The sequence below is a fragment of the Tachypleus tridentatus genome, chromosome 13 (genome assembly GCF_004210375.1).
Source record: "Tachypleus tridentatus isolate NWPU-2018 chromosome 13, ASM421037v1, whole genome shotgun sequence".
Classification (NCBI taxonomy): domain Eukaryota; kingdom Metazoa; phylum Arthropoda; class Merostomata; order Xiphosura; family Limulidae; genus Tachypleus; species Tachypleus tridentatus.
In genome coordinates, this window is record NC_134837.1 from 138,227,397 (window position 1) to 138,248,051 (window position 20,655).

General features: G+C 36.6%; 1 protein-coding gene across 3 annotated transcripts in view; it reads right to left on the minus strand.

Moving 5' to 3' along the window:
• Nucleotides 1-20,655, minus strand: part of LOC143236959 (osmosensitive cation channel TMEM63C-like) — a 129,483-nt gene that overhangs the window by 94,712 nt on the left and 14,116 nt on the right. For all 3 annotated transcript variants that reach the window (XM_076475696.1, XM_076475695.1, XM_076475694.1), the window contains exon 3: nucleotides 11,566-11,649. The gene's annotated coding sequence lies outside the window, so the exon portion shown is untranslated. The remainder of the gene's footprint in view (nucleotides 1-11,565; nucleotides 11,650-20,655) is intronic.

A 20,655-nucleotide genomic window follows, 5' to 3' on the forward strand; every position in this document is an offset into this window, starting at 1 on the left:
CTGGAAAGTGATACAGTTCGAGTGTGTGGGATACCTACGAAAAGTATCCCAGTCTCGTTTTGAGCTTTCTATGCCATGTGGTAAGGCAGGATTCCACCATGGAAGAGGATATCATGGAAAACTTGTAAGATTTTAGAAATACACTGAGCAGCTGCCTGTATAATACAGTCATTCACTGCTGCCACACAGTCTAATACTGATAGCTTAGAGACAGTGGCAAGACCAAGTTATGCGAGAGCAGTGAAAGAGGGCGAATTAGCTTGATCCAACTTCCACCACAGCACATGGGTCAGGTGGCACTAATCATGGCCAGTCTCTCTGAAAATTGTAGGAAAATGATCACTGCCTCACAGGTTATTGTCAACACTCCATAATAAGTGGGAAGATAAAGAAGGGGAGCAAATTGAGAGATCAATAGCAGTAAAGAACTGACTAAGTGCATCAAAAAATTGTAAGAACCAGATATGGGTGTTGAAGTTAATTTATCAACTTTTTCAACCATGGAGGTCAAAAGACTTTTCATATGGTTTGAGAATGATTTTTTGGACTCCCACTGTACTAGTAGAACAAAGTGCAGCAGCATATGTCCAAGATAGAGTGGTGGTCAGCCACTTTCAAATCTCAGGGTAAGTAATGCTTTGAATCATCTTCAAATGCTGCACACCTTTTTCTTCCAACCACTTAGAGCAAAAATGAAAGTATGATAGGTTAGTGCCATTGCAATTAATGTAATGAGAATACATTTCACTCTCCTAGGCATTGATCCTTGCCACCACAATGAGTGCACATCAAAAAACCATAACATGATGTCTCTGAGTGACCGAACTGCTGACACTAGTAACACCTGAGAAGGTTTGGAATATATGGCCATACCTTGCAATTAAGGTAACATGCCTTGATGGTGGCAGGTGAACACAGTGATGTAAATGTTAAAATAAGGACATTGGTCGGCATCATAATTCCATCTTTGTGAGTGGAGATGTGCCTCATTGGAGAAACTCCTTGTGCAGAGAAACCAACAAGAATCTCCAACTCAGAGATGTTCTGCTAATACTTTTCATCAATAACTCCTTGTGATGCATTCAAAGTAGCAGGGGCATAACCTCAATAGGTGTATTCCCCAATTTCCTTTGAATGTAAGAGAAGTTCACTATGTTTAGATGTGGATGTTTCCACCAATATTTCACCAGAGCAAAGCCTCTTTACTGACTTTGGAGAGCCATCAAGTTCCTCTAGTCCATTCTGAATGAAAAAGGGAGACATCTGCCTTAAGGTTTGTCTGAAAGAGAATGTAGTATAAGGAACTGAGTTACAGGTGTGATGGATGTTAAAGATTGCTTCTCAGAATCTTTAAAATGTGGTTGTTTACCTATGGACTGTTTTTCACTATATAATACTTAAGTTTTTATATGGGGAATCTATAATAAAAAAAATTTTTGGCACTCACTTACCCCACCCACCATGACGCCCTATGAAGGGATGCACAACAACACCAAACGAGGACACTGCAGCAACACCAGGGTTTCATGGACACAATACACAAACACCAGAATCAGATACAATATCCACAACACCTGTTGAGAACATCCAACACTGGTACTTGGTTGACCCTAGCCCAAGTTTACCAACTGATTGACCCTAGGGGGATACCCCAAGGCCACCCATCCACAGGAATTCAAGGCCAACATAGTGCATTAAGGTTGTACCCCTCAACCATCAGGATCCTCTTCACAGGTCACCACACATGGCAAATACATGGATCTGTTCTTTTAGTTGACCTCCTCTGGGAGGTCCTCTCACCACATACAGGAATCCACATTAAGGGGTAGAAGGAAGTAAAACAGTTGAAAAGAAAGCATTCCTCTTACATGTTTCCAAGGTTTCCAAGAGGATAGAACAAGCTGGATAAAGAAGAAGATAGATATTGTGGTAAAGTTTCCATGTAATATTGATGGCAAAAAGTCAAAACATCAACAACCACAGGCCAAGAGAAGAAGGTAATATGCTTTAAGGAAAAGGTGAGAGAGATTTCAACAGAAATACAATAGGGGAATGGAGGGCCATATTAACATCCCACTCCAGAAGAGTTGGTCATCAAGGAGGATGACGAATCAAGGCAGAATAAATTAATGTGGTACAGACAGATGAAGCAAAGACAAAAGGTACAAGACAAGAAAAAAAAAACTACGTCAGAAACTTGGACACACCAACCTCAGCAGGTCAAGCAGCAGGAAATCCCCTAGAATAAGACATTTTACTTCCAATAATATACCTCCCTTGTAGAAGGAGGTATAGACCAAGTCAAATAGAAAGCTACGTGACAAGAGAAATCCGATCTCCTCGTCAAGGACTGAACTAAAAACAAAGGATATGAACTATGGCATGTAGAACCAGTGACACAGGCTGACAAAAGATGATATAGAATAATGATAGGAAATAACTGAAGTTGGTTCAAATGAGGAAACCATGGCTGAGCTGGCCAATAGGAAGCTATCAGAAGGATCTAGCAAGGAGTGTTATGAATTAAGGAAACCAACCAATGAAACAATCATATAGAAGAATAAACATATAGAAATTTGTGTTGCCAATCTTAGCTGAAGGCATCAATAGCCAAATCTTGAGAAAGAGGCACTGGAAACTAAAAGATGGATAATTTCTGATCCAGGTGGCAAGTGCATCAATATGAGAACAAAACCTCACTGATTGCAAGGCAACTGAAAAACACGAGAATTGAGAAACCACTTTATCAAGTAAATCTTGTCATGACAGGAAAGACAATCCACCTTGAGATTGAAAACACGTAAAACATATATCCAACATACACAAACAGGGGAAGTTTGACTAGTTGCTGCCTTGGTGAATATTATATGCCACCAACATTAAATTATCAAAATTAATCATCATTAGATAATATATAGTGAGAGGTAGGAAGTAATCCAAAGCCTGAAGGATGACTAGACACTCAAGGGCAGATATCTAAGGACTGCTCATCGACAAACCAATGATCCAAAGCTTCCATGTGCCTCAGCCCTGAAGGGATGCATCCATGAACAGATGTAAGTCTGGAAGACAGAGGTGAAGTAGAACACATGCCAATAAGAGTCTCATATCACCACCAAGTATAATAGGAGCAACCAAGGGATCTCGAGTAAAATTCCATTGATTGTGCAGAGTCCACTGTAGGATGCAATTGTGCACAACCTAGGAGAGACGAGTGGTGTCATGGATGATCCCATCCCCAAAAGTGATAAAATCTTGAGTGAGGGAACAGAAAGGGAATGGCAAACTAATACTTCCATGGAACAAAGTTTAAAAGGAGAAGGTTGGGTCCAACTGAGGTGAGTGAGGTTGGGAATAAGGTATGATTTCTCCAATTAAATTAATCAAGCTCACCCAAGCAGCCATTTGAAGAAGCTGATGACTACAACTGACCACTACAGTTTGGAATGAGCCAAGATGATGAAGATGAAAAGCTCTGGCCACCTGACAGAAAAAATAAGGTGCAGAAGAGTAATGTGCAAAACTGATACACCACCTCATGATGGACAAACTGAAGATATGGACAAAACTGTGCACTAAGAAGGAGAATATGCAGGTAATCAATGATCACATCCATCTCTTGGTCACTCATAAACCTGAAAAAAATTCCCACCAGAATGTCAAATAAAACTGCATGGGGAAATAGGTAAGGCAAACAAAGTGACTGAGGAAAGATAAACTGATGATAGGCCACCAGTCCCCAGGTTTTTGGGGAACAACCACTAGTCAGGAGTAAAAACACAGTGATTGATGGGAACAGGTTCAACAGACTGAACCACTTCCAACACACACTGAAAAACAATGTTATCCTGAGGTGGAGGGGAAAAAATGGGCACAGAAGACAAAGGAAGTGTGGCAAGAAATGGGATCTCAAATCCTTCCAACATAGCATGAAGAACAAAAAATCATTGACAAAAGGGTACCATTGATGGTAAAAGGCCACAAGTAAAGCGTCTACTGGAACAGAACCTGCCAAGGAGTCACAGGATTATCAATGACATTACGTGTCATGAAGAAAAACAGCTCGCTGTGGCACCTTGAGAAAGGGAGACAAGTATGGGTTTGGAAGAGGAAGAACATAACACCATAACAGGTACCCCACTTAGATAAGATTGACACAAACAGGCTATCAGATGGAAAAGGGTTGACTTTTTGGACCAATACCACCCGTGATTTCAAAAATTTCAAGACTGTATCAAAGACAAAATGCCATAAAAATGGGGACATACATAAATCCTGGACATAAGGTGTAGGTAAATCAGTCTTTGATAATGTAGCATCCCAATCCAGAAGGTCCCAACAGCAGACAAATCATGAGTGTAATGTCAGAGCCACAGATGACCAATGAGCCAATGTAGAGGTAAAGGTGGAGAATATGTCCCCAGAAAACTCCTCGGAATTTCTGTAAAGTCTCAGAAGATAAATAATGGAAAGATCCCACAAAAGAGTTATGAAAATAAGACATAGGTGGGAAAAATGATAGGAGATTTTACCCCTTCCCCAAATGAGTAAAACAGAACCCAACAGATGCTGTTTGAAATACGTACAGTCTGCATAATGATAAGCAAGGGCAGAATGATCTGAAACCCATGAAGGATTAGGCATGTTAATGACATCATTTAACTGGGAAGCAAATTGTTCAGCATGGACCCAAATGTCAGGGAAGGGGGGTAACTAAATAAGGTTGGGAAGAATGTTCATGTAGTATGGAAAGATGTGGGGCATAAGAAACAGGGACAAGGAATAAAACATCACATATCTAAGAAATAAAGTGAAAAAAAAAAACACAGAAGGTGAAACTGAATCCTCAGGAATGATATGGAAAAATCAGGAGGTGGAAGCAGGTGATCAAATTCCTTGTCAGCCTGAACAAATTCAACACGTGCAGGAAGAAGTGGGACATAGTCAGAGATAGATTTTTATATGCAAGAACGGCTCGTTTGGGCTGAGGAAATATTTTACATAGAAGAGCGAATAACGTTTCGACCTTCTTCAGTCATCGTCAGGTTCACAAAGAAAGAGGTAACTGACCGGGAAGCTGACCACATGTTTGAAAGGGGTTGTGTAACTGAGTGTCGGAATGTAGAGGGCAGTATTAGATGTTTGAATATATAATTTTATTTATTTTATTATATTAATATAGGTATAAAGGCATTCCTTTATATTGGTTTATTTTGGGTTTAAGTTGTTGTATAAGTAAGGCTTCTTTAATTTTGCGTTTGTTTATGTTTGTTTCTTTATTTAGTATTTGAGTGTTTTCTATGGTTATGTTGTGTTTATTTGACTTGCAGTGTTCGAAAACGTGTGTAGGTGACTTTTTATGTTCTTTGAATCTGGTTTCCATTTTTCTACTTGTTTCTCCAATATAGAAGTCGTGGCAGTTATCACATTGTATTTTGTAAATAATGTTGGTGTGGTGTTTGTCAGTGTAGTTTTTACATAGTATAGACCTCAGTTTTGTACCTGGTTTTTTAATAAATTTGGTATTAACTGGAATGTCATATTTTGTTACTAATTTTTGCCAAATGTTGGTTATTTGTTTGCTGATGTCAGGAATATATGGTATACAGCAGCATATGGTTTTGTGATTTTTTGATTCGTGAGATATATTTACTTTAGTTGGTTGATTTTGCTTTCTGTCTAGGTGTGTGCGTATAATGTTTTCTACGGTTTGTGGAGGAAACTTATTGATGTTGATGAAGTATTGTTTTATTTTGTCTAATTCATCATTAATTTTATCTGGTGAGCATAGTTTTATGGCTGTGTTTATTTGGTTTTAATACATACACAAACATTATCCAAAATTTACAGAAAAAACTACTTAAAGCCATGTTGAACACAAAATACAAAGAACTACATGACTTACAAAAACAAAAAATGAACCTAGACCATCAACTGGCATGCTGCATTAAACCAGAGATTTACGGACTTATACAACGAAACATAAACCAAATCAATACTAAGAACGACAGAGACAAAAAGATCTGCCACAACAAAAAACTAGAAAAACTAGATGCAAACAACAGAAAAGACACCAAAACGACAAACCGTTGACTAACCTCATAATTAACAGATCCGACCGACAATTAAACACAGACGAGATACATCTACTTAACAAAGGACTCAACTTCGCAATAGCACCTCGGTACATTCCAACCATAAAAATCAAAACATGTTTAGAAGACCTAGCCAGGAGACTTGTGATACTTTCTACAGAAAGCAAAATCAAGGAAACAACCAACAGAAAGAAGACAACTTAGATAATTTTATTGACATCCAACAGCCAAACTTCCCAGGTAAAATTACAAATTTATATTTTCCAGAAACATCTAAAAACAACATCTTAAAAGATTTTTTCAAAGAATTTTCTCACAAAACCATCAACATAATTTCACAAAACAGAAAACTAAATAACAACCTTTAAAAAAAGATACATTAATTCCATTAAAAACCTAAAACAAGACAAAAACATAAAAATTCTAAAAGCAGATAAAGGTAACGCTATAGTCATAATGAACACGAATGAATACATCCTAAAAATGAATAACATCCTATCAGACACGAACAAATTTAAACCAATACACACAAATCCAACAAAGACACACGAGACGCAACTGAACAAATTACTACTACAAATGAAAAAAGCCAACACAATTTCACAAACACTTTATTCCTACCTACGTAAAACCGACTCACGCACACCGCAAATATACGGCATCCCCAAACCTCATAAACCAGATTGTCCATTACGACCAATAATGTCCACATATGAATCGTTTAATTACAATCTTGGTAAATAAATAGCATGGGCATTCTCCAAATATATAGCATCAGCCAGCTCATTTATCAAAGACTTTTAATTTCAAATCCAACCTTAATCAACTTAATCATAAAGCCTTAATGGCCACTTTCGATGTCACATCCCTCTTTACAGAAAACCCAACCACTGAAGCCTGCAAGATCACCTTAGAACTCTATATCCGAGACCCTAACCCAACTATAGAAATTCCCAGTAACCAGTTAGCAACCCTCATAGAATTCACAACGATAAAGACAAACTTCATGTTCAACAACCAAAACTATATATAAACAAATTGGCCTAAGCATGGGCAACCCAGTATCACCAGTTCTAGCCAATATTTTTATGATACAAGTTGAAACACAAGCAATTAATGCAGCATTACATCCACCACTATACTGGTACAGATATGTAGATGACACGGTTGCGGGATTCAAATCTACAGAACACACACTTAATTTTTTTCAATCACATTAACGCTATACATCCCAACATCAACTTCACATGTGAACAGGAAGAAAGCAATCAAATATCATTTCATAACCTCAAAATTACAAGAACCGACACACAATTCAAAACAGAAATCCACCGAAAAATCACCCATACTGGACCATACATTCCTTGGGACTCAGCACATGAAACAAAACAAAAAACTCAACATACTAAGAAACCAAATAAACACAGCCATAAAACTATGCTCACCAGATAAAATTAATGATGAATTAGACAAAATAAAACAATACTTCATCAACATCAATAAGTTTCCTCCACAAACCGTAGAAAACATTATACGCACACACCTAGACAGAAAGCAAAATCAACCAACTAAAGTAAATATATCTCACGAATCAAAAAATCACAAAACCATATACTGCTGTATACCATATATTCCTGACATCAGCAAACAAATAACTAACATTTGGCAAAAATTCGTAACAAAATATGATATTCCAGTTAATACCAAATTTATTCAAAAACCAGGCACAAAACTGAGGTCTATACTATGTAAAAACTACACTGACAAACACCACACCAACATTATTTACAAAATACAATGTGATAACTGCCACGACTTCTATATTGGAGAAACAAGTAGAAAAATGGAAACCAGATTCAAAGAACATAAAAAGTCACCTACACACGTTTTCGAACACTGCAAGTCAAATAAACACAACATAACCATAGAAAACACTCAAATACTAAATAAAGAAACAAACATAAACAAACGCAAAATTAAAGAAGCCTTACTTATACAACAACTTAAACCCAAAATAAACCAATATAAAGGAATTCCTTTATACCTATATTAATATAATAAAATTATATATTCAAACATCTAATACCGCCCTCTACATTCCGACACTCAGTTACACAACCCCTTTCAAACATGTGGTCAGCTTCCGGTCAGTTACCTCTGTCTTTGTGAACCTGACGATGACTGAAGAAGGTCGAAACGTTATTCGCTCTTCTATGTAAAATATTTTCTCAACCCAAACAAGCCGTTTTTGCATATAAATTTCTCAACTAGTGGGTTTCTCGACATCACTGATAGTAAGAGATAGAGTTTGACCCATGTAACATTCAGTCTCCCAGAATATAAATGTCAATAAATCTCTTACTGGGTTGCCCACATCTGAGGCTTGAAATAAAAAGCCTGTCATAGATGAAACACCTCAAGTAGTGATGTTAATTTCAGAATTCATACTTGAAGAATCAACAAAAGATCAAAAGGTATTAAAAAAAGCAGCTATAATAAGATAGAACTAAGGTAATTCTAAAGAAAACTGGGTAGTTTATAAAGTATAACCACTTAGTGAAGAAACTGTACCTTTAACTAAAATTAGATAGAAAAAAAAGTGTGTCCAAAGACAAGCACTTGCAAACAAGAAGCGATAATTTTGTGAGAATGCATAGAGGGAGTTGCAAAAGTATACTATGCTCCTATTGGTGGAGAGGTGACACTTGATGATTTACATGGACCACACATTGTAATCACTTGATTCTAATAGGGAGGTGCAGAAGGCTTGTAGCATGCATAAATACAAAGTTCACATATTGGGAGCAGCAATGAACAAAAAAAGCTGATCTTGTGAAAGGAGAGAAATACCATATTAGAATGTTATTTTCAACAAATGAATATCAAAAATTTACCAATGATTAGTGACTGCAAATTTAAAATATGGATGTTTTCAATTTATACTGTCAATATTCAGGGTTCTACAGTCTTGTTTGATAACTTTCTGAATGAGGATATCAGTTTTTGCTGATGGTAAAGTGTTCATAGGTAGGTTGACATGCGCATGACTTAAGAAGACAGATCATAGGCATAAGATATATAATCAGAAAGTAGTATTAAACTGGCATAATTGAAAGTATGAAAACCAATTGAACTTGAAATCATAAAGTTTCCAAATGTTTATGACAGTGACAAGAAAACTGTCTTATAGTCAACCATTTTCAAAAATTTTACTTCATGTTCATTGCACAAACCTACTTTCAGACCAAGCCAAAAGTAAAGAAAAAGCATGGTTTGATAGTAAAATTTCTAAAACATGCTTCCAACAAGCCAGAAAAAACAAGACACTGTTGAAGTCAATGATTCTACTGTTTAGATTCATAACAATTTTTCCCTTAAATTGTCACAATTTAATCAAAAATTATGTTCTTCAAATATGATACATGATGCTTGATATTATGGAGAAATCAGTTTCAAGCTTGCAAACGTCAGCAAATGGAAAACACCCAAGGGAAAAAAGAGGAAGTGACATACAATTATTAGAAAAAAGTACGAGCTGATAGGAGGATATATGATATATATTAATTAGTATTATCAAGAATAATAATTTCAATGATATTTGTTATCAGTATTTTGTAAACTTCTCCCTTTTTTTGGTAAGAGAATAAGTGTCCAATAAATCTTAAAGAAGAAAAAAGAAATGAATTATGTTCTCTATCATACAAGACTTGGTTTAATAAAATAAAAAGAACAATACTGCACTATAAAATGGTGGCATAACAGTTATAAAAATGAATCATTGCAACATAAAAGCACAACACTGCTACAATGTTTCCGAGAGTCCCCAAATTTATGTAACTGTAACATAAACCTCTAACAATGTTGCAAACAATTTGTAATGTTGCAGCATCATTGTCATAACTTGAAATTATTAAATGGTAAAGATCTGAGACTCAATTATCATTAATCATAATAGTGCTTAATATGTAGGGACAGGAAAAAATGACCAACAAATATTACATATTGCTCATCATAGTCTCAAATCTCTCCCATAACAATCTAAGAGAGTTGTTGTTGTTTTGAAGTAAGCACAAAGTTACATAATGGGCTATCTGTGCTCTATCCACCACGGGTATCGAAACCCGGTTTTTAGCATTGTAAGTCCACAGACATACTGCTGAGCCACTGGGAGGCCAATCTAAGAGAGGTTTATAAACAAATAACAATGGATTTATATTCTAAGACTTGTAGTAACAAGATTATACTCTAAAGATCTACTATGATAGGTCAATATACTAGATACATGATAATATTTTTTTTAATGTCAAGGCTTACATCTCGAATATATTTTAATCAAGCCCTGTTGTGACAGATTTACTATTATACATTTATTTTAATATTGATGTTTACATTAATTAAATATATATTTAGAAATGCATGTAACTTGTACAGTTAAATTTGTATTACAAAATTCCTGCCTCTTCCCTAAATTTGTAGAAGATTCTTGAACATAAGAATAAAAACTGTACTATGTCTGCATGTAAATACTAGTGATTGCCAGTATTGTTGCCAACTGAAATTTCAAAAACCTTGCCTAATGATTATAAAGGGTAGCCATTGAAACACGTGAAGACAGTTTATATTGTTGGTTTGCTACAGTTGGTATGCTATAAACCTCAAAAGCTGTAACTGGGATAAATGCTCATTGATTGAGAAACTGCAGTTATATTACCAGGAACGTTTATAAATTTCAAACATTACAAACTGTTTTAACTTTGGATGTTAGTATTGCTACAAAGAAATTATATAACTTCAACTGTGAAAAACTCACTTGTGAAGAGTTAGCTAACTCCCAGTTAAATGAATTATGCCAGTATCACCTCAAAGTTAATTTGTTCATTTGAACCCTCTATACAACATCAAGGAAGTTCCAGATCAAATAGTATACTCAACAGTGTTTGTAAAATTTCTGCATATAAATCATTTGTAATAACCATTTGTTAGAACTATTAGTAGAAATTGTGCTAAAGTTTCTATGTCAAAATATATTTGTAGTAAAAAAAAAGAAATATGTGCATATCAATCTTGTTGGCAAATATCATTAATTGGATACATCTCAACATTTAATTAACATCTAGATTAAAATCAAAATTTAACTCAGTTTCAGGTTATTCAAAATTTTAATACATAACATTACAAACTAGAAGCTTGTCTAAGATAAATCATAATACACAACATTGTGCATTTAATTACAAATGTGCTGTTGACTAACAGACAATAAATAACCTTATAAAACATATTTCTTCCTTTAATTATTTTCAGTTACTAATTTTGCACACAAGATATTTTTATTAATTTACAAAGTACTTATGTAATACTTATTACAAATAATTCTGTATTTTTTAACAAATATCTTATGAAGTACACGTAAACATCCCTTACAGAATGTACAAGTACCTTATAAAGTGCATAAAAGAAAGTAATTGCTTACTTTTGTTCAGTTTTTTTGAATAAGTGTTATTCGTCTATAATTCCAAGCTCGTTTCCTCAAAACTGTGAAGAGAACAAGGAGTAGCTAAAAAAGAAAAACTTAAATTATCAGTAAAATTATGCATTTATATTAAGCAAATTTAGATTGAGAAGTAAAGGGTTATATGTTCAAATAAATTGTTTGAAATACAAATAACAATTAAAGAATATATACAATTCAATTTCAGTTTACAATGTTTGATAGGTTAATCTTAATTCATAAAAATCATTCACCAAGAGCTCTAGCCATGAAATTAAGCTATTATATAGATATATTACACTTCAATGCATGTTGTTAAATACCTGATTATTCACGAGGTCTTTTGCGTATTTTTTTTATAGTATCACCTTGTACTACCCACATACATGAACTGGTTACCAACATTTATTTTAACATATAACACAAAGTCACATTTTTAATAAAACTTAAAGATAAGATTAAGTTCAATCAATTATACAATCACAAGAAAACTGCATACAAAGTGTGGAATATAAACAGTATATATGTATTACTTCCAAATGTCATACCATAAAAACCATTTTTTCATTCTAAACACATAGCTACTGTTACAAGGTAAATGAAATAAATTGCATTAATTGATTCTTCTTAAACTGGGTGTGTAATAACCTTTTTGTTCAATGATACAGCTCCTGAACCAATTTCACAAGTGGTAATAATACTCTTTTTTTTAAACTCTCAGTTATCATTATTTATATTTCATAGTATGTAGGGGCAGAAAAAATTGGCCAATGCATATTATTTATCCCTCATCATAGTCTCAAACCTCTTTCATAACATTCTAAAAGACTATTATAAATACCTAACTTCGGTTTCTGAAGTTTTCAAAAGCTATTAAGATATTTAGTTTAGCCAAAAAATATTACTAAAATAGAGAACTGATGAATAACATAAGAACCAAATGTTCTGCTGATTACATTGGTCCTGGCATCAGAAGAGCTAGCCTAGAAGTGCTTGAAGTTGTTGTGATGACTTACACACCAATATATTGCATTTTAACTTGTGGAGTGCAGAAGCAGTGTAGCATTTCACTACCTTCAACACATCATGACCATCATCACAACTAATCACACCAGGCTAAAACTGTTACCTTCATAGTGATTTCCATTCATTGGTATCATTTCAAATAATAAAAAAAAGGAGAGAGAGAAACAAGTAATAAAATAATTTTGAAAAAAAATAGGAATGACGTAGAGACTGCAATTCCAAAAAATACAAAAACAATGTAGGAACAAATAATAAAACCATACAAAAATCCCCAACATAAATAGCCACTGCATCAAATGGGAATTAGCCATTGTAAGACTTTATAGCATCATTCAGTTCAGATACAAATGAAAGGAATTCAATATTATATTGTAGATAATGTTTTTCTTGTTCAGTGCTTCCCTCTGTATGCAAACTTTTTCTTTATACATGCTGCAAGAATTCTGTTCCCCCATGTTGGAACTGAAAGATTTCAACATGTCTCTCATGCAAATCATCATGTGTCACCTCTTAATCAACACGAGCATGACATGCTCATGTGCTTTTCTCTATCTACTCTCCTCTACCGAAATATCAATTTGAAGTTTGGTAGAAGATGACAGCAGAGAACATTTGGGGAGGAAGGGCGAGAGGAGGTAAGTACCTATCAGCTGATTGATTGATTTAGTGTTTTATAGCACAAAACATCTAGGCTATCTGCACCGAACATCTAATAAAAAGTAAATTTAGTAAAATTCATAAAAAATATAAATAGCATAAAACCAATGTTTACATCTAGTCTACAATGATAAGAGAAAAACTACAGTAATACAAGTTTTAAAGGACTTTCTATAGTATAACTGCAATTATCATAACTCGCCAGGAAGACTAACAGGTAAGTAGAAAAACCACCATCAGTCACAAGAAGTTGGACTTTCCAGTCCTGGTTCCGAGTTATTTGACATTAGGGCCATTTTCAAAAAGGTAAGTAATAAAAAGGTTTTAAAAGATGTGTAGCAAAATTATAATAATGGGTAGTTCAAACGGATATTTTGAACAGCTGCATTAGTCACCTGAAGTTGACCTTTCCAGTCTTGGTTGTGAGTTATTTAATGTTACGGCCAGTTTCTAATTTCAAACCGAACTAGATGAGCTGTGATTTTTAAAAGGGAGTCACATTAAAAAAGTTGTAATGTAGAAATTAAAGAACTTAAATGACATTAAAAAGATTAACGGCCTTTAAAAAACTAAAAACATTACCAAGATACACAGTGTCACCATCACCAATAACACTGTTTAACGTTATGAACAAACCTTGGGACAGAACATTTTTAAATTGGTGCAACATGGAGAGTTGTAATGACAGCAAGAAAGTAAAATGTGGCTTATTGTGATCTGAGTGTTACACAAACTATACACTGGTGCATCAGTTCCAGATAAAAGAAAACGATGAGTTAAAAAACTGTGACCAATGCGTAGTCTAATTAGAACAACTTCCCCTTTCTGATCCTTACGGAAGCAAGGCAGCCAAAGTCCAATATAGGGTTTTACTTGGAAAAGCTTGTTTTTGCATTGTTCACTCCAAGTCGACTGCCAGCTGGCACAGACCTGAGCCTTGAATACAAACCATAGTCCAGGTATGGGACAGATACAGTGGTGATAGTGCCAAAGCAGATAGATTTAGCTGCAGTTGTGACAAGCTCATTCCTACGAATACCAATATGGCCCAGTATCCAGAAAAACTGAATAGAAGTAGACGTTAAAGAGAAATGGGCAAGTCGGTTTTGAATATTGGCAAGAACAGGATGGGAACCAACTTGAAGCAATTCCAGGGCCAGTAGAGAACTAAGCGAGTCAGTATAAATAGTGTAGTTTGAGTACAGCATAGCTTGTATGTTATCCACGGCAAAAGAAATGGCATACAGTTCAGCAGTGAACACAAAAGCTGTAGAGGGGATTTTCTGTGCACAACCACCAAACATCAACAAACCATGGCAAAGCCCACACAGTCACCTGCTTTCAAACCATCCTTCCATTCCTATTTATACAGATGGTTTGAAAACAGGTGACTGTGTGGGTTTTGCCATGTTTTTCCCAAGACAGTACTTCCAATCAGGAATGTCTACTTTTCTCAGATGACTTAGAGATAGGTCACAATTGGGGACAGTATGAAGCCATGGTGGGATGGGCTGACCAGTAGATATGGCAATGTTATCCAAAGAGAGACCCAATTCATCCAACTGCACCTGGATACAAAGGCGAAAAGGAACAATAGCAGACCGCCTGTTCTGAAAAGTATGGCCCACCAAGGAAAGAAAACACAACCCCAGGTGGGATGCTTTGGTAACGAACAAAGTTTCAAAGCACATATTAAAGACAGTTGCAAACAGTGGAGGTGCAAAGAAGGTTTATGAGATTATGTATAAGCTCTGAACTGGAGAAGTGTGGAAAGCCCAAGTGCAGAGCCTACATCCTTGATGATGAATAGGGTCCAGCATCTTTAAGGCCAATGGTCTGGCAGAGCCATTGACCAGTGATCCATACTCAAGTTTCGATCGAATAAGAGCACAATATATCTTTAGCATAAAATGTCGATCCACTCCCCAAGTTATAGAAGAGAGGACACTGAGGATGTTCAGTGCTCTTGTACATTTGGCCCGTAGCTGCTTGATGTGTGGTATAAAGGTCAGCTTACGGTCAAAGATAAGCCCCAAGAGCTTAGTCTCAGGAACCACAGGTAGCACAACTTCACCGATCTGAAGTTCAGGATCAGGGTGAATACCCCATTGGCAGCAAAGTGCATGCCAACAGTTTTAGAGAGAGAAGTTAAAACCATTTGCTATGGTCCACTTCAGTAAACAATTGAGGGCAGTCTGTAGCTGGCACTCAATATACCTCATGTTCGATAACTGACATGAGATGTGAAAGTCGTCAACATAGAGCCCATTTGCAACAGTGAGAGGGAGTTGTTCAGTGATAGCATTAATTTTTTATACTGAAAAGTGTGACACTCAAAACACAGCACTGAGGGACTTCAAGTTCCTATAGAAAAGAATAGGAAAGTGTTAAATGTGTCAAAGCCACACATGGCAGTACTCTGCAATTTAGATAACCTGCCTTGATGGTAGCAAGCAGGCGTGGTGATGTAAATGTGAGAATGACGACATTGGTCAGCATCATAATTCCAACTTTGCGAGTGGATATATAACTCACTGCAGAAACTCCTTGGACAGAGAAACCAGTGAGTATCTTTGACTCTGGGATGTTCTTCAAATCCCACTCCACAATAACTCCTCGTAATGAATTCAAAGTAACACGAGGTGCAACCTCAATAGGTATATCCCCAATTGCCTTTGAATGCAAGAGGAGTTCACTGTGTTGAGATGTAGATGTGGATGTTTCCACCAATATGTCAACAGATCAAAGCTTCTTTACTGAACTTGGAGAGCCAGCAAGTCCCTCTAGTCCCTTCTGAATGGGAGACATTTGCCCTAAAGGTTTGTCTGAAAGTGAATGCAATATAAGAAAATGAAATACAACAGGTGGTACAGATGATGAGGATTGCTGCTCAGAATCTTCAAGACGTGGTCGTCAACCTATAGACTATTTTTTCACTACTTTATTAAGATTTTTAACTGGAGTATCCATAATAAAGAAAAGGAAGTTTCAGTGCTCACTGAACCCACCTACCATAGAGCCCTACGAGGAGGTACACTACAATGTCAAACAAGGACACTGCAGCAACGCCAGGGTTTCATGAGCACTATATCCAAACACCACCATCATATACAATGTCCACAACACCTGTTAAGAACATCCAACACTGGAACTTAATTGTCCCCTAGCCCAAGTGGACCAGCTGAGTGACCCAAGGGGGCCACCCCAAGGCACCCATCTGCCGGAATCCATGGCCAAAGTGGTGTGTTAGGGTTGGACCCCTCAACCATCAAGATCCTCTTCTCCCCTTCACAGGTTGCCATGCATGGCAAGCATGTGGGTGGATGCTTAGATCCCAGAGGAGGTAAACTGAAAGAACAGAACCTTCCCTGGGAGGTCCCCTCACCATGTACAGGAATCCACACCGAGTGGAAGTACCTGTCAGAAATACATTTTCAGTATAGGAAAATTATAACTTCTAATATGGTACTTACCTCACCTCAAAAGATTAGCTAGAATCCCACAGTAAGAGGGAGGAAATACCAGTGCAAAGGAATGACAGGAGCACCCACAAAAGCATATGAAAGACACCCCTAGCAGTGAAATAAATATATCTGAAGATCAGAATAGGGAATATGCACCACTTCTGAGTCAGGTATACCCTTCACCCATGTGTGTAATACACAGGAGCATAAGTGTTAAGTGTAGAGTGGATAGGGTGCTGTGGACCATACTTCGTAAGTCAACTACATCCAAAACCTCTCAATACCAACATCCACATGAGGGTATGATGAGGATAGTACCATCTTCACCTAAAATCCAAGAATTAGAGATCAAGACTCACACAAATCTGAGTATTTCACAAGGTTCCTGATCAATCTATTGATCCAGAAATTGTCATACAGATCAAAAGAATGACTATCACTTGGAATCAACTCATATTAAAACTTATGGTAATTGATTCACTCAAATACAAAACTTCAATGCTGGAAATGCCTTCCACAAGAAGATGAGAGCAAGTGAACTGCAACTGGAATGACTCAACTCCAGTGTACATGTAATGTGTATCAGGAAGCCATGTCACCCAGTAAAGCAAAGTTCATATCTTTTGTTTGTGTTAAAGGAATCAGGAGGCCACCATATCCTGTAAGATGATGACTCAACTCCTATGCATGTGTAAATAGTATTAGGAGGCAACATCAATCAAGAAGGTAACAGCTCAACTCCAGTGAGTGAGTAATAAGTAAAGTGACAGTTCAAATCCATTGGTTGTGTAAAAAGGTATGATGAAACCATATCATCTATGAATATGACAGATTGAATCCAGTGGTGGTGTAAATTGTGTCAAGAGGCCACGTCATACAGAAAGAAAGCTGTATAAATGTGATCAGGAGGCCACATGAACCAGCAAGGTGATTGCTTAACTCTGTGGAGGCCACATCATATCTATAACAGCAGAACACTACCAACCTACTCTCAACTGAATAGTTCTAATCTGTTCCTTGTGGAACTCATTCAGGAGGGTGCCTCTATGACTAACCAATTCAGCAGTTTGGAACTGAAATGTCACAAGGACTCAAATATTCCACTCAAGGAAGCAGGGTGACAATATGTTGGAGAGTTTGGAGGAATATGGTCACCAGATAATGCAATGTATGATCATGAAATTCTATTTTGAAAAGCAGACCAAATCAAGTTATTCACTCAAGGCATAGCAGAAATGGTTAGTACATGGATGGTATGGTCCAGAACAGGCAAGTTTATGAAACAATTATAGCAAAGTAAATAACCATCAACCAATCTTGTGGAATACTCCATCTTGACTGTAAGTTTGCAGAGCTGTGAAGAACGGCATACAGTTAACATGGCTTACAGTGTAGGATACATGTGATAAACAGCGAGATAAAGGACCCTGAAAGAAAAAGATAAATAAACTTTACCAGTTAAAGTCACATCAAAGCCTGAAGAATTGCCACATATGGTAGATGAAACCCCAACACAGAGGAAACCATCAGATGTTGTATATGGAAAATGAATGTACAGAGAATTGTCCATATGTCAGACTCTTCTACACTGGATAACAAAGTAAGAAGCAAGGGAAACAGTAAGGGATGGAATTGGATGGAAGAACAACTGGAACAAGTCCAGGAAAAAAACTCTCATGAGACAGAGTTGGGACTGTGTAACCCAGAAGGAAGTAAAATGGGTTCAAGAAGAACAAAGAGCCCTGACCAGACACACAAGCCTGTAGGAATCAAGTAAAGGGTAAAATGAGAAAGAAAATATGGGATAAAAGGACAAACAGTCCTCCCAAGCTGCCAAAGACTGTGGGAGGAGGGAGAAACCAAATAGAGAAAAGACAGGTGAAGGGAGAATGGTACATGAAATAACAATGGCAATCAAATCTGACCCTCAATGTCTGCAGGCTGAAAGAAGGAATTATGTAATAAGAGAAACACATTACATTAAAGATCACAAAATGGTTCAAATAGAGGCAATGTAAGGGAATAACTGACTACCTGAAAGACCCAATCTAAAAGGGCAAGATATCAGTGAAGGTGACATAACTGGAAGAAAAGCCTGATGCATGGACAGAAGTTCAAGAACAGTGAAATGAATAGCATTAAAGTCCACACACCACTGGCCACAAGCATTGTTATGATTTACCCGTATTCCCCATGTCTGAAAAGAAGCATCCATGAAAAGATGTATATCTGGACAAGGAAGCAAGAGGCACTCCTGCCAATATGTAGCCATTGTTCAGCCACCAATGCAGATAGTCTGGTAAATAAGAAGAAAAGGAAATGGAGATGGAAAAAGGATCCTGATTAAGGATATATCATTTTTGAAACACCCTATGAATGGATTGTAAATTGGCATGACCAAAGGGACCAATGATGTCATGGAAGACCAAATCCTCAAAAGCAATAGAAACTCCATGTGGAAGTAGCTGAGATGAAAAGGTATAGTGAACAAAAATTCCATTAAACTAAGTCATGAAGGAGAAGGCAGAGTGCAACAGATATTCCAGTCAAAAAGACTCAGTTGGACAAGAAAGTGACTGGGTTGGAGGAAAAACTTCTGTATGTTGAGGAACCAGCCTATTGAAGATGACGGCAGACATATAATAATGAAATCACAGTCCCCGAGTATGAATATAACGTGCAAATGCTAGGATGAATCTACCAAACATGTAAGATGCCAAAGCAATACACTAAGGGAAGACCTGAAATTAATTAATCAACACAAGAGTGACAAATATAAGAGAAGGACAAGAAAGAGTTGACATTATTATATAAAATAAGAGTAGGAGACATCCATAGATGTTACACACAACCCATGAAAAAACACCTATCTCAGGGACAGAAGGGCTCCAAGGTGAACTTGGGTATTGATATGAAGAGGTTAAGATGAGAACACGCAATTACCAGTTGGCAATCCCTGGCAATTACTGAACCATTTCTGACAAATGCTGGTTAGTCATAGTAGCTCAGGGAAGAGGGAAGAAAATGGAAAATTAATAAACCAGAGGTAGTAAATTTTGTTGTTGTGTTGTTGTTTTTTTTTGTTTTTTTTTGGGGGGGAGGGGTAAATGAGACTCCAGCAGAAACAAACAGCTGCAATAATTATAAGAATGAAATGTCGGCAGACTAACAACACCCAAGGTCTCATAATTCCTAGGACAGTATCAAAGACACCAAAAGGAGACCCAACTTATAACCCTGAGAGGGTAAATGGACCCAAGCCAATATAGCATCACAACCTCTAATGTCCAAACAACAAAAAAATCATGTATGTAAGCCTAAGAGAGAGAAAGAGAGAGAGATATAATTTGGGAGCTGTTCCCCAAACAGGTGATGAGAAACCACAGAACTACTGATATAGAAATTGATAGACAGCCCAATGACAGGAAAGAGCAAAATAAAAATTTAAAGTTCCTAGGTAGGAGGGGGAGCAGCATGCTAATCCCCCTTGTAACAGTGAGGATAAATGATAAGCATGAACCCAAATATCAAGAAAGGGAGTAAAACTAAAAGTAAGAAGTAAGCAATTAATAATTGACATACTGAAAACATCACAAACCTGAGACATAATTCTGTGAAGACTAAAACAGACCAAGGAGACAACATAAGACAGCAACAGTAATGACTGGCAAATTCTGGAAATGTAAAAGCACATACAAGTTCCTCATCAACCAGCAAAAAATCAAAAGTGTTAGCAGGAGCCATAGAGAAAGCTGGGGATAAAGGATAGACCATGTAACATTGGATTTCCTGATACATAAACCAAATAAATTCGTCAACAGGTCACCCACACCCAAGGCCTGTAACATTTGAAGTGATAATGAGCTTCAGAATTCATAGCACAGAAAGTTTATGTGAAACACAAGTACAAAAATAAAGCCACTTA